Below are 13781 nucleotides of genomic sequence, written 5' to 3'. Positions count from 1 at the left end.
ATGTCCTCTCTACTGAAAGGAGCAGTGCTTTCCAGGAAGCTCCCGAGGTTTAGTGCCCACACCAGTCAAAGCGAGGACTTCGTATCTCATTCTTTAGTTTTGGGACAGAAGAGGGCTGGTCCAAGGCCACACGCGATTCTTCTCTGGATGGGTCAAGGACTGAGCAAGTTTGGATCACGGTTTTCAAACGTTCCTGCTCAGAATGTGCTAAAGGGGTATTTGCATTTTCTCCTTTTTGTGCGGTCATTTCACGGCTCACGAATCAGAATTCTGTGTAGATTAAAAAAATCTGTGGCTTTGATGGTTTTTGAACTTTCAGCCGGAAAAAAAGGGAGAAGGAAGCCGAGTAGAGTTCTTCTCTCGACTGTCGTTTCAACCACCAAGTTTGGATAGTTATCCCTCCACTTTGGATACGTAATTATGGCATGTATTCACACACGCGGATGTGTCAGTGACAGCTGGTAAATCTTAGCGAGTTAGATAGGTCTGGGCTTTGTATTTTTAATCATCTTTTTACGTAACTGTTCCATTTGGGTCGCTTAGGAAATAAATTTCTCCTTCCTCTGGTCTGACATAAATTAACAAGGCAACAGACAAAGCGCATCCTCCTTTTTTTGATAAACTGTCCAGAAACTGGATGTAATTCAGAATTAATTTTAAAACTATTTAACCTCTAGGCAGAAACTTATTTTAGTAAGGAAAAGACAAATATTTGTCAATTAAAAAGATTTAGAATCCCTTTCTCTGTAGTACGCTAATCTGAAATGACACTGAGGGGTAACGGGCGCGGTATTAGCGCTTCCCCAAGGAAACGTCTGATCTCTTGCACTAAATTAACTGCGTCTTTCTCACACATCCTAAAGCTGTCAGTTTGGGCATTCTGGGTAAGGGAACTTCTCCTGCTTTAAAGTTTTTTAGAAGAGCCGCAAAACAAATGTGTTTAAACAATAATGACCTCTTACGCCCCAGTCTCCGCCACCCTTTCCGAAGTGGATAGCCATTACCATTAAATCATCAACACTCCTGGAAAGGTCACGGGGACGGGCTGGGGGAGCGGGCTCTGTGTGGGTCAAATCCTGGCGGCATTACGCGTGTAAAGGCACGGTGGTAAATACCAGGATAAAGTGATGATGAATCAGGGTAAGAGAGAGGTCTGCGTAAGGGCACCGTTACAGAGCGTTTTGCTGGCCAGCCTCCAGGCAACCAGTACAGCTACAGCCAGAAATGCCTGCAGGTTACTTATCTCTCCTGACTCCTTGGTGGCCTCTCTGAGACCCAAAAATCGCAATGCAAATGCTACATTGGAAGTGTTCTCCACCTCTGCAAGCCCACGTCTCCAAAATGGGACCTTGGTGACCCAGTGATGACACGTGGTGGCGTGCTCCTGGCATGGCTTGCAAGGTGGGATGGTGCAACTCCACCGCTCGTTGCCATTTCAAGAGCAAGAGCTCCTTGCAAGCCATGTCAGGGGTGTGAGCTCCTGAAATACGGGTGCAGACACCTCACAACCACTTGATGTGGAGTTTGGTACCTCCCCTGAACCAGTCTGCAATCTATGAGATGCATCATAAGCCATCAGAAGCCTTGCCGGGCCTACTCCTGCTCGCCCTTCATTGTTGCTTTCTCCTGGACTGTGGCAGGAGGGCCACGCTGACCCCCAGCTCAGCAGATGTTGCTTGCAGAGCCGGTTTTGCAAAAAATGCCGTGTGCTACTCTGTGTCACCCTGCTGTTGACATCAGTTGCCCTGTATTAGTGTTCGTAGATAAGAGCTTTAAGTTGGGGCTTGTAGTAACTGTGGGACATCTTTAATGTAATAGAGAAAAATGACGTAAAATAGCATCTCACAACCATTTGCTATTCCTGGCTATAGTTTACTTCTTTGTGCGGTTTTCTAAGTATCTTCTGTTCGAACATGAAGATTGGTACCCGGCAAACGTTTTCCGCCTCAGGGAGCGATCTGACACAGCCCGACTCCCACGAACAGCGAAATGGCCATCGCCGGACCAGCTGTTACGGGTGAAGGCATTCGTGCGCCGGATTACAGGATCTGGTCCCAAGATAGTAACTGCCCATATCAGGAGCGAACTGAAGATAAATTGTGCTTGCGCCTTTAGATCTTCACGAGGAAATCTGATTTATCTAATTGCAGAATCTAAAAGTTCAGCAAAGTGGCTACACATTAGGACATGAAAAGTGCATTTACAGGATTATTTTTGCATCGAAGGGAAAAGAAATCAAGCGTTTTCTGCTGTATAAAGAAATGGCTTAGACGCGAGGCGAAAAGGAATACGTCCATCCCTGTGTTGTCAATTTGCTATTTTCAAGTTAGTGAATATATGCAATATGTTTTACTATATTTTAAAAATAAGAACTGTCAGAAATAAAACTCACTAAGTCCAGAGTAATTCCTTTTGATTTAGAGCCAGTTGTGGATGTTAGTATTTTAAATTAATTCAATATGTTTTGAATTGCTCTGCCACTTAGTTTACTTGGAAACTGAAACCGTTTGTAACAAAACAGCGAGACTGGTTTTAAGTCAAACCAGCGCGTAAGAACATGTAAAACTAACGGTGCACTTCAGACCATTAACAAAGAAACTTCTGGACCATGTAAATGACAATGATTTCAATATACGCGCATTAGAAACCAAACCGAAAACTCTACAGGTACTTTGAAAATAAAAGTACTTCTCCACGCTTTCACCCTAATATTTGCAATGAGAAAACGTAAAGGAAACTCGAGGGTCAGAGGATGAGACTTCTACAGCTACTGAGCATCCGGGAGAACTGGCGCGGGTGGGTTGGAACTAACTGGAAGTTTTGCAGCCGGGTCTTTTGTAAATCCAGGCATATCTGCGGTTTTTAGCCTGCCTAAGTTTCTTATTATATGGCACAGAAGGCAGCATATTCCGTATTAGTCAGTGGTAGGCGATGCAGAGTAGAGCTAATGGACGCCGGGATCAAGTGGATACCCAGCCCAGTAGAAAGCTTTAGGCACTTCCAGTATCACAGCTTTGCTGTGTTGTAGGACTAGAAACGATCAGGAGCTGGAAGGAGTCTTTGATGTCTCACACGAACGTGCAGTAGTTAGTCTAATATGACCGTGACACCGAACCTTCGTGTGGTCAGTGATCTCGCAAGGAGCTGGTTCATTGAAGGGTTAGATGGTTCTCCGGCATTTAGGGAGATGAACTTGGTTTCTTCAAGTTGGCAGGTGTCCTCTCTTTTTTTTTCAGTTTACTACACGTAGAATAGGCTCAGATATTTTTATTTTTACAGGTACTTTTAATACTATTTGCAAAATGACTGTAAATCTGCCATCAATTTGCTTCTTTATACATATGTTCCTGTAACTTTAGAAGAACCTGTTACATGTGAGTAGAGATGAATACCTCATAACTCGTTAAAATTACTGTACAGAAATGACATCTCGCGGTCTGTCCTAAGATGTGAAATGAAGCATGCTTTTATTATTTCACCTTACAGTAAAGATATAGTTAGCTTTATTCAAACCAAATTCTTAATCGTTTTATTTAGAGCCAGAGCTGAAATAGTCTGAAGTTTTTCGTAAAATGCTTGGAAAATAGACTTTTCAGGAAGGGTTTTCAAACTGATGCCCTCATTTTTATCCAGTTGAAAAGTTCAGACAGAACAGAGGACAAACAGAAGCAGGGGGCCAGATTTATTGAAGCATAAAAACCTGCACAAATGCATCCCAGGTGGAGTTCAGTCAGGAGTAAAGACTTCAGGATTTGGTGTAGCGATGACCTGCAGATTGCTTAGCTATAGGCCACGTTCGCTTCTGGCAAGAGTAGGTGGAATCTATCACAGTAATGACCCTTTTGCCTGAAATGAAGAAAATTGCCAACCTCCCACGTTCTCATGGCACAATAATCTCTGAAGAGCCGCTTTAGTTACGGGGAGGTCTTGGGTTGGGATTTGTCAGATAAATGGGAATTTTGTTGAAGTAAACGTGTATTAACGGTTCGATCGTTTGGGTGATAGCCGTTTTCAGAGGGGAGAAAAATAACACAATCAGGGAAGTGCTTCGTTGTCTCTCTAATGAGTTTAATCCTACCAGATCTTCTAGTTCCTGTGGTCTAGCATACTGACTGAGATAATCTCTGCCTGAAGTTTTTAGTCCATTAGACATTACTATGAATTAAATTAACTACATTTTCTTTTCAATACAGATTCCGGTTGCTCCTGGACTGACTAAGAAGGTAAGAGGGAAACACAGGGACGACTGGATACAAAACCAAGAGCAAGGACATAAAGCAGAGGATATGGACGTACTCAAAATGGTTTATATATACGTTTGCTTTGATCTTTAAACGTAAACTTGCTTATTGCAAGTTAATAATTGCTTACCAGAACCAGATTTGCTTTTCGCTGTAGCATCAAACTTGAGGTAATGACAGCAGCATGAAAAATAGCTTCTAAGTTGTTAATGCTTTGGACTCTTTTGCCTCTCCTTTGCCTGTAGAACCAGAAATGAACGTATTATCCTTTCAAATTACTTTGATAAATCTCATTCCCTTTAGGATTAAACATTCCCGAACATTTTTATGCCTCACCGAGCTCTTTCAAACAAACATAAATTAATTCTTTAGCTCCAAATTTATACTCATGAGACCTAATTCCCCTTGCCTCTAGCATTACTCTAGTCGTGTTCATTTGTGCAAAGTGCCCGTCACGTTACTCTTCGGAGGCCTTACATACCCGCTTCGTGCACTTAGAGAGTGGAAACAAGACTCGGGGTTTGATTCTGCGGTGTCCTGCGGGGGCAAGCTGGGTGGTTAGATGTCAAACATCAATTTTAGATGCAAACCCAGGACACTTTTGTGCTTTCTGTGAGTCCAAATGCAGGCTTAACCACTAGGTACTAGATACTCTTTGATCTAGCAGGTCTCCGCTGAACTCAGGCTAAGCTGAAAACACACCCAGACAAGAGTTTACGCCTCATAAACACCCATACACAAATTTTTGCAAAATCGTTACTGGCACAATACGACTCGGCTCCCTCGAAATAACTGGGCCACCTGATTTATACCACTAGTTTTAGTTCACTGTGCTGTAAGCACCTGGAAGCTGACTCTGTTCACAAGAATGTCATGTAGAATGCAAAAATTTTTTTTTTTTTTTTTTTTTTTCTGCAGGAAAAGTACCGCACTGAAAATAGTACCGACCCTACTGCTGTGCGTTTCCATTTCTGTTCGTGTGGACTGTGCTGATCTGGTTAGACACTGTGAGCGGCCACTACCATCCCAGCACGTGGTGGGAATCCTTTGGTCTGACCTGGTTCGCTCGTTTGCGACCTCCATGTCTTCAGAGGTGGAGAAGCCTAGGGTGAGGAGCCAAGGGGGATGATGTCTGCTGCCCAGCCCGCCACTGCTCTGCGGGGCAGCTTCTGGCCAAGGTGCTTGTGGGGAGTTGGGTCGTCCAGGCTGCCTCTGGAGGGGACCCAAAAAAGTCGAGGATCTCTTAATCGCACGCTAACTAGGTCTCCTATGAGCTGGTCCGAGCAGACGGCGGGCGGCCGGTGAATTTGGCGTGGGAGAAGGCAGTTTTACAGGGTAACACGGACACAGCTGATCAGGTTTTGAGCGGCTCCCCGGTGGTCACCCCCATTTCTAGCTCCTTGTAAGGATATCTTAACCAGCCACAATGCTTTTGGCTGTCTGGCCCTCAGTCTTGGCAAAACAATTTTCTAAGGTGGCTGAGGTCAAAAAATAAGAATTTTGTGTGAACAGCTCAGTTTTATATTTTGAGAGTTTGCTGTGAGATGGCTTATCTGAAGCCATTCTCCATTTTTTCTGTTTGCTTTTCTAACAGCCTACTCTATCCGTACTGTATGTTTACCCAAGGAACATCCCAATAAACAGTTCATGTAGAGTATTCAACAGTTGTATAGTAGCTTAGAGGAGGTAAGTAGCTGACAAAGGGCATGAAGGTGATACAGACTTGATAGAAGGTCAATTCTTGTCCCAGCAAATCTTTGTAAAGAAATCAGTGCTCAGGAAGAAGGAAGGAATGATCCATCCCAGCTTAGACAGAGCCTGAAGTACTTATATATTAGTTCAGTAATTCATCTTTTCATGTTTCGTCCAAGGGCTGGAGCACCTCTCCTGTGAAGACGGGCTGAGAGGGTTGGGGTTGTTCAGCCCGGAGAAGAGAAGGCTCCAGGGAGACCTTATAGCGGCCTTCCAGTCCCTGAAGGGAGCCTATAAGAAAGCTGGGGAGGGGCTGTTTGCGAGGGCATGTAGCGATAGGACGAGGGGCAATGGTTTAAACTAGAGCAGGGCAGGTTTAGATGAGACGTTAGGAAGAAGTTCTTTACACTGAGGGTGGTGAGACACTGGCCCAGGTTGCCGAGAGAGGTGGTGGAGGCCCCATCCCTGGCGACATTCAAGGCCAGGCTTGGTGAGGCTCTGAGCAACCTGACCTAGTTGAAGATGTCCCTGCTGACTGCACGGGGGATGACCTTTAAAGGTCCCTTCCAACCCAACACATTCTGTGATTCTGTGTTTAATCTTAAGTTGTACGTCCTAGTGATGTAGTGGTACTTGAATGAGTGAGATGGCACACCACATAATATGAAAAAAAAAATAATCAAGTGAACATGAAGAAAAACACAATTTGTGCTTTGGATTATGACTGGTTTATAATTAATGGGACTTTAAAAAGGGCTATCTGCTTTTTCCTTCATGGGTGTGGTATGTCATATAAACTGACTACGAATTCTCTCATTCAGCAACAAGGCTTTAGATGTAATATAGTACGGTTCGGAAATACCGAGGTGCGCAAAACCAATCTGCAGTGAGATACATCTCATTTGTCTTCTACTTTGCCTTTGACCTGATGTTTGGCTGCTAAACAGTCATCCTGTAATTGGCCTTATAAAATTACACCCTCATTTCCTTTCGTGACAGGGAAACTGCTGTAGGAAGTCTCTGCCACACTCAGTTTAATTTAGATGATGATCCAAATGCACAGATGTTTACTCCAATCTCCTCCAGAAGAGGAAGTGGGACTCTTCCAATCACACTGCCGTGACGTTTCCAGTCCTCTGGACAGGGCAGGATCCGTGCAAAAATGCTCTCCCTTGCACTACAGTATTGCTACACTCTTGGTATTATTAACTCAGCTCCAGTGAGGAGTGAGAAAATGGGGAAAAAAATGTTTTAAAGTAGCCGGCAAAATATATTTTTGTTGAAGTGCCGTGATTTTGCGATTCAAGTGTAAAGTTTACATTATCTGCTATTCTATTCAAGTTGATGTACGTATTTCCAACGCGCGTGTTGTGGTTTTGCATATTATAGATCTAGTTAAATCTGGAAGCAGATGAATATAAATCCAAACGAGATCAGACAGAGGTGACCTATAATATTAAACTTCAGTGCTTTCATACACTGGCTTCCTATTAGATTTCACGTTGTACGTTTAGAATTTGTCAGTGCCAGTGGCATTGTATTTATACTTGAGAGTTATTCCCTGCCATCGGTGCATTTTTACTAGTTATAAATTCAATCATATTCCTATTACATCTGTTATCAGCTGAATGCATTATGTATTAAAAATAGGCCTCCTAAACCTTTCCAGGTAAAAACCAAACTAATAAAACCAACAAATAGCAAGTAAATGTAATTTCAATAGCATTGAAATTGCCAGGAAGAAACACTCCACTGCCAGAATAACTCCCTCTCTCTCTCGCTAACCAATTCAGGCATCTCTAAAACACTAAGAACTGAAGAAAATGGCTATTTGTAGGAACAGAAAGGTACCCCAGGACTTTGGAAAATGATGGGCCACTGTTCGTACTCTGGGAGTTTCTGTACATAAGCAAAGGATTTCTGCTGTTTTTACAAAATATTAATACTTATTTTCAGTGTGTATGTTACCCTTCATTTTCCTTCAATATTTGCACAACCCTCTTGAATTTTTTACCAGATTATAAAACAACTGGCATTCAAAATTCATTTTTACATTGTGCATACAAACTGACTGCAGAGAAGGCACCGTGGTCGTAAATTAAAAAGAGGCATTTAATCTAATATCTAATCTAGTATCTAAGCTTAGAGGAGAGATTAATTTAAATAAAACACTAACCTAGCTTGAAAAGTTCAGCAAAAGCAAACCAGTTAAGGACAAACAAGCTGTGAAAGCTCCGTATCTAAAACGGTTTAAGTGTCCTTTAAAAAACTTTGGCCCGGTGCCAACATACACCCACCTCCATATTAGAACCGTATTTTGGAAAAAAATATAAATCACCATTTGGGAGCTATATTTCCTCAGGTAACATTGGTAAAGCACATAAAATTCCTCCCGTTTAAGCCAATGTAAGCTTATGGAATCTGTACACTTCTGTGAAGCGTTTATAAAAATGTGATGGTGTTGGACGCTGCCTGCAAAGGCCTTTCTGTGGCGAATGCCAGAAGAGGTACCACGCACAGGACATATTTTTAATATTGACGAAAGTGGAAAAAACAAGCTCAGCCAAATCTGTGCTCCAGGCTTGGACTGCGAACACCGACAAACTCTCTCAGCTACGTCCCGCTGCGGAGGACGGGCAGTTCGAGAAGTGGGCAGTCTGTCAATAGCTCCTATGTGCCTCTTACTGCCCTCGCACCTGAACGTCCCTGAACGTCCCACCATCGTCTCCCAAACTCTTCTGTGTGGTACGGAGTGATAAAATTTCAGTTTAACAAAGAAAACGGAGTTTCAAATGTACCAGCACTTTCTCCTCCCCGGTAGTGGAGAAGGCACCACCAAGGAGCAAGTCATTCCACCCACAGCCCAGATTTCTCCTCCTTTTCTTCTCTCTCCCCAATGAAAGCAGAGGGAGATGGGATGGTGGGTTAAACCAGGTGCCTCTTTTATATGGTCTAATTAGGAAAAACGAATCTACCGTACCTGACTTCCCCAGCAAGACACATAATGGTTAGCGGGGGCAGTGACGGACTAATCCATTCGCTGGTATCCTAATTACAGATACCGTAACGGTGGGGTTTGTCTTGGTGTACGAGTACGGAAGAAAAAGCCAAAGAAAATTAAGTTCAGTTGACAAGAAGCTTTTTGTGTGTGTGTTTGGGTTTTTTTAACCTGTTAAAAAAATCAACATGTTCTGATTGTCCTGGAATAGTATTCTCAACCAAAGTCTAACTTTTGAAAATTATAAGTTGTTTAGCTCTTTCTGTCTTCTAGTTGTTTCATTTAATTCAATTCCAGCTTGCACATAATTTCCTCTCTAGAGTTGTTTCCTTTATGAATTATATAAGGAAAAAGAAACCCTTCAGCCCTGAATTTAAACACCCTCTCAGTTTTGCTTGTCTTCTGGGCAGTGGCACCATTCGTGCAGGAGAAGTAATGAACACTTAGATGATCTTGACTCTAGAACTAGCAATATCTCACACTGATAAAGTGCCTTGAGAAAACAATAGGATAGGCTGGCACATGTACCATAACATATTAAAGTAATATAGCCAGGATAAATACCTAAAAATGCCGTTATGTGTATTAAATAAATGTATCAGCAGTGAATGACTGCAATTCCCACCTCCTTGAATTTCAGGAAGGAACTTCCCTTTTCCTGAAGGGCGTCTCTTTTAATACGCGGGGGCAACTGAGATTGATAAATAAGCAAGCGAAACCACAAGTCCAATGGTGCCAGGCTCCAGCCTGAATCTACTCTATGTGATCCCGACAGCCTCAAACAGCCAGCGGGCAATTCACGCTCGTAACAGCAAGGCACCTCCAGGCTGCTCGGTCTGCTGCGATCATTCATCAGCTGTGTGTTGAAAAACTCCTCACTCGCTCTAACCGAAGCTCACAGTTCGTTCTGCTTCCCTGAAATGCAGGATCAGCCTTTAAGGTGGGGATAACGGCACCCCCCCACACCAGAACTCCCCACCGAATCTCGCTGAAATCTTTCGCTGCTGTTTGGTCTTAATAACAACGTGCGCTGAGCACATAATACAAGGAAGGTTACTTCTGTCTTACAACAAAGTTAATAAAAAAACCTCGTATAAAACTCATGTAATGAGTTTCCATTCATATAAATCCATATGTGTTTGTTGTTCTTTACAAATGCGGAAACATGTAGCATGGAAACATGCAGTGACTACTCACGTACCTGAGCGGCAGACCTCCATGGGGATCCTCCTGGTTATTCCCGACGGGATGGCCATGGGGGAGTGGGAAGCTGAGCACGACAAGGGCTGTGCTGGAGAAAGAAAGGAGGTCTGTTAGGAGGAAACGGACGTTTTCACTAACATACAACTGAATGCTTGTACCCTGTATGAGCTCGGTGATGGATACCCCGTTCCTCTTCTGTATAAGCTTCTGCTCTAAACCCCACGTTGTATTACGTACGCACACGCATATAGAACTGCTGCAAGATTTTATGTTGAGTTTCCAAGTTTTACAGGACAAAAGCCTAGTCCGCGTGTTGCAAACTCTGCATGGAGTGTGTCTGAGGATGCTGCGATTCATACAAAACGGAGGGGTTTTGTAGTCAAGACAAAATTAAATCTTAACTGTCTTTTTCACAGAATGAACTTCCCTCTTACTGCTGAAATTACGAGCCTGGCCGCCAGGCACACCACCACTGAGGAAAAGAAATTCCTTAGGTCTCGGCTGCTGCTTCGTTTATATCTGGCCTAACAGAGAGAATGGAGTCTGGCCTGCAAAGTTATCATTGTAACGTCAATATAAATATAATTACGTTTTCTTCAGCAATGGAATGAGTGCCACTAGGAAACAAAATCATTTTAGGTTTCTCCTGCTGCGTTTGTGTGAGCTTGGGGTCAAACTGGCAACCAGGGAAATTTGGCCTTTGTGCTCAAATAACGTAACGCTGTGCTTTCCATTTCGAGATGAAATTGCTACTAGTGGGATTTATGCCATAGGAAAAGAATTTTTATTGCTAAATCTTTTGGTTGTTCAGGCTGCTTTTTCTCACCACATAAAGGTAGTTATTTATGTGACTTTGCGTACATAGATATACAGCTAGAGGGTGGGGGGGTGTTGCTTTGGGATGTCTTTTTAGGCAAGTTAATGTGAGAGGCGCTATGGTAATGTGAATCGTTACGACGAGTGCAATTTTTACGGAAAAGATGATGAGCCTCCTTGTACCTATTCCCTGCATCCCTGAGCACGCTCGTTTCCTAAGAGTCCGGAGGTGGACGAGGAATCTCAGCTGACAACTCACCAACATTCCCCTGCTCGGACGTAACTTTTTAGACCGCTCTGAATACGAACTGCTCCGTCTCCGCTGGGAGCACTCGGTAGCAAGCCCTGGGATGCTGCTCCCTGGCGTCTCCTTATGGGGGACCCAGACAGGGTGTGCTAGGGATTTCCCGGCAGGTCGCGTGCCCACGTTTTTCCCGGGCAAAGCAAGGACTGAGGATAGGGAAGGGGAAGGGCTTGGTTAACCATAGACTCGTATGCTCTGTTTCAGTGTACAAGTCAATTAGGAAATAAATGAATCGCTGCAGATTCCTGGAGCGTTTGTTGTGCATCAGGAGATTCGCTTTTCCCTTAGTATATCACAGAAAATATGGTATCAGCTTAGAGCGATGGTGAAGAGAGAATTCTCACTATTTAAAATTGTACCTCTTACGCCAATATTGCAATAAACTGTTCTCCAGAACGTTCTCAAATGAGATAAAATCAACAAACTGAAGCTAATTTCCCTTATACGTAGCCATCAGCCTCTTTCAATAGTCTGAAATTATAGCACGTGATTAAGTATTTCAGCTGCTGCTTTAGCGTCGCCCAACCGCAGTGATTTAGAGCAAAGCTTTGCCTGTATTTTGACAAAAGCAAGGGAAAATGTGTGCTCAGTCTTGCCTGGCCAGCCGGATTCTGAGTGCAAACGGTGCCCATGTACCGCCCTTACTCAGCGATAAGGGTACAAACAGTGTGAGGGTAAGCTGGCATTTTAATTCAGATCAGAAGTGCGCTTCTGAAGCGACTGTCCTGATTTCTCCCACTTACCGTGCTTTTTCTTGCACTGCAGGTCAGAGCGTATGAACTGGACTTTTGGGTGAAACCAACATTGGAAACATACTCCAGGAGGGCGATTCCTGTGCTCCAGCCAGCCGGCATACGGGACCAGACTGAAAAACCCAACCATGCGTCCACTATGGATGTGGGGTCCTCGTTACCACCTGTAGATCTGCGCCCATTTGGCTCTTTAGCTTTCTGATGTAGATACAACCATCTGATGCCCATCAGCAGGTAAAAAAATTATTATTGCATTACAGGCTGTCGGTTTTACTACTAAAGTTGTTTCAAATTAGCACTGGGCACCCTAAAATAGTGTAATGCTCATCCTAAATGAATTATTCTCATGATTTAAAGGCTTTCAAATCCCTAGCGCAGGTTTTTTTTTCCTCTTCAGCCAAAGAAGGAACTCTGCTTTTGAGACATTCTGATAGCGTATGTGTGCGAGGACAAAAAAAATAATTAAAAAAATCTCTTTTCCACTATGACTTACATGCCAAATGTGCTTATTTACTCCTAGGTAGAATGAATCTTGGCTTTAATTGCTTTAATAGTAATTACACGCTTTTAATCTATGGTTCAGTGATTTATTAGTTACAGCTGCAGTGGGCATAATACACATAGGCTAGGGGAAACCCGTCCCTTTGTAGACGGCCGCTGTAGGTCCTTTTTAAATCCTACCAAGCCTTATGATTTAAGGCCTAAGTAGTTTATAGGCTTTGAACAAAAACGAGCACATTTCAGTTTTTAAGGACACGATTGCCATCTCCCTATTAGGTACATAGCACTGCCATTGTTACTCTAACCACTTCAGATGTTTAAAAAAAAAAAAAAGCCTGAGCGTACAGCCCAAAAAACTTGTCAAAGAATACTTAAGATCACATACTTTCAGCCAGGATTTTGTTCAAACGTTCTGTATTGGGTTTAATTTTCCTCTTGTTTTTCTGTCATCGCTATGAAATTGCAAGCGGGTCGGGCTCCTAAAATCAGGACAGGATAGATTAAATCACAAACTTTCTAGGTATCTGGATTTGAAGTTTTTAGTCGAACCGATTTCTAGTGTGCAAAAATTGTACACTTGTATGGCTCTTCCCTTCTGAACATCTGACAATGACAGCATTAAAGAATTAGTCCCCAGAGCATTATTAGCCACTTCCAGCCGATGGGGTACAAAGAGGCTTGCTGACTCCTTCAATACACTGCGGTGAAGCCGGGAAAGGAACCCAGATGTCCTGGGTCCTCATCCTGTCCCTCAACCACAAACCACACGTCCTTGCCTTATTAGCGACAATCACAGCACATGAAAACAGACTATTTATATCTAAATATTTCATCTGTTCTCACTCATTATTCCCTAACTCACCAATGTAATTACGTTGGCAAGGCGACAATATCTTTTTCCCAGTAAGCGCAAACAGATTGTTAGGTTTTCTGCTGCGACGCAAGCTGCAGAAGAAGAGCTCCCAAATAACTGAGATCCGAAGGACTGGTTTTCCATTGAAACATCCTTAGTAATGCAGCAATGGGAGAGACGATTTCTTAACATCTTCCTCGGTTGACTCTTACAGCGGTCTTAAAAGCACTCATCAAGAAAGGCCAACGTTGTCAAGAATATCGACCCAGAATGAGTTAAACTAAAGAGAAGGAAAAAAAAAAAATAAAAAGGGGCTTTGGAAAGTTCTGTTTTTTCAACCTGTCCAATTCCTGCTCAGTATTCCCCAAGACAGTGCAGGGGATGAGCTTACCCCTTCTGCAAATCCCCAGCGGGATTTGCC

General features: G+C 43.2%; 1 long non-coding RNA gene across 1 annotated transcript in view; it reads right to left on the bottom strand.

Annotated features, from left to right (window-relative positions):
* Positions 1 to 13577, bottom strand: part of LOC128910391 (uncharacterized) — a 28958-nt gene extending 15381 nt beyond the window's left edge. The window contains exons 1-3 of the long non-coding RNA XR_008466702.1: positions 13370 to 13577; positions 10133 to 10222; positions 4372 to 4480 (exon numbers count right to left, since the gene is read on the bottom strand). This is a non-coding gene — a long non-coding RNA (uncharacterized LOC128910391). The remainder of the gene's footprint in view (positions 1 to 4371; positions 4481 to 10132; positions 10223 to 13369) is intronic.
* Positions 13578 to 13781: the final 204 nt, after the last annotated feature.

The sequence above is a fragment of the Rissa tridactyla genome, chromosome 5, assembly GCF_028500815.1.
Source record: "Rissa tridactyla isolate bRisTri1 chromosome 5, bRisTri1.patW.cur.20221130, whole genome shotgun sequence".
NCBI lineage: Eukaryota > Metazoa > Chordata > Aves > Charadriiformes > Laridae > Rissa > Rissa tridactyla.
Note: the sequence above shows the minus strand (reverse complement) of the source record. Positions and strands in the feature narration are given on the sequence as shown.